Raw genomic sequence first — 1,592 nt, forward strand, 5'->3', positions numbered from 1 at the left:
TGACCGAATTACTAAATTATTGGAGTTCGACCCTCAATTAATTATTTTTTTATGAAATAAAATGATTATATTTTTGTTAAAAAATAAAATAATTAATTAAGTAGTTGTAACCTGGTTTTTAATCATATCTTATCAAATTAATTGAATCATTAAAAATTCATTTTATTTTTTATTTTTATTTTTTTTAACTCAGTTCTAGTTTTAAATAAGCTCAGCCGGGTTTTAAAATTATATACCAGGTGAGTGTTTTCAAATTGCTCAAATCGGAGTCGTTTCTTTTGATGATCTTTTTGACTCACCCCACCTAACCATTCCGTTCCTAATTTACCTAATCAAAATTTGTCTTTACGTTAACATAAATCAAAACTGAGGTCTTAGGATTTGATTAAAGTAGATGGAAAAAAGGTCATCCCAAAATCATCTTTTTCATTGTCTCTTTGGTTTAATAACACTAAGATCTTAATTTATGCTATCGATTTTTTTCCCTTCGTTGTGGATAATTTTATGTGATAAATTAAAGATAGATGCAAATATTGAGAGAAGCTTTTCATATTAATTGTTTGTTTTTCCATTTTGTCGTGCTTATATACAACTCTACTTCCTAATATAAATGACAATAACATTCCATTGGATTGGACCTCAAGAAACTCTTGCAATTATTACATAATATTTGAATATTATAGTATACATAGTATTCTAACATGCTCCCTCATTTGATCAATGGAAGAAACACAAACCCATATTTTGAAGGAGACAACGCTACCGCAATAGCTCTCTGGTTCAAGTTCTGTTTACTCACTATACTCCCATTCTCTTTGCTAATGACCCTTTTTATCCTGTGCTCATTCTACAAAAACCATTAATGAACTCTCCGCTTAACATCATTTTGGAAGTGTTTTTCCTTTGCTGGGTGTTGATACTTCTTTCTGTATAATCATCGCCATAGATGATTGTTTTTACTGTATAGAGAGATCTTTCAGGGACCACTAAGCTCTATGCCTGGCCATGTATTGATTCTCAACAGCTTGCGACTTATATAAATTCCATCATGTTAACGTGTTGCATGTAATTATAGTTTTGTTACCTTTGTCTCTTTCTTGGTAAAAACCTTCATGACTGACACTAGCCATTCTGTTCCATCACCTCTGCAGGGAAAAGGGAGTATCGCGGTGAAATCTGGTGTGAAATTGGAAATACCAGATGGAGTCGTTCTTCAGAACAAGGTAAGATCTACACTTACATGATTTATCATAATTAAAACATTCTTTGTATTGGCTCGCTATGGAGTTAATTATCAAGTTTTTCTGTGCCCAGGAAATTAATGGCCCGGATGACCTCTAAGAAAGTTGCCTGGCGCAACAACGAGTTGAAGAAAAACTTCGAGCAGCCTTGCTTTCGTGTAGCAATTCCCTTGTATTTTGCTAGAACAATAAGAGATGAATTCAGTTTGCAGTTGTCTGAATCTAGAAATCATCTTGCAGCACATTAGTCTTCCTTGTTTATTACAAGAACTGACACACATGAGGTTGTGAAACTGCTGCTGCTGCACATTAATATACACATGGAACAGCATGGTCCGATTTTTTGTTCAA

The 1,592-nt window shown here is 33.2% G+C and overlaps 1 long non-coding RNA gene across 1 annotated transcript; it reads left to right on the plus strand.

Annotated features, from left to right (window-relative positions):
- Positions 1-611: 611 nt before the first annotated feature.
- LOC133688096 (uncharacterized) lies at positions 612-1,592 on the plus strand. The gene is made up of 3 exons (XR_009841108.1): positions 612-1,007; positions 1,152-1,223; positions 1,315-1,592. It is a non-coding gene; the product is annotated as an uncharacterized LOC133688096 (long non-coding RNA).

The sequence above is a fragment of the Populus nigra genome, chromosome 1 (genome assembly GCF_951802175.1).
Source record: "Populus nigra chromosome 1, ddPopNigr1.1, whole genome shotgun sequence".
Classification (NCBI taxonomy): domain Eukaryota; kingdom Viridiplantae; phylum Streptophyta; class Magnoliopsida; order Malpighiales; family Salicaceae; genus Populus; species Populus nigra.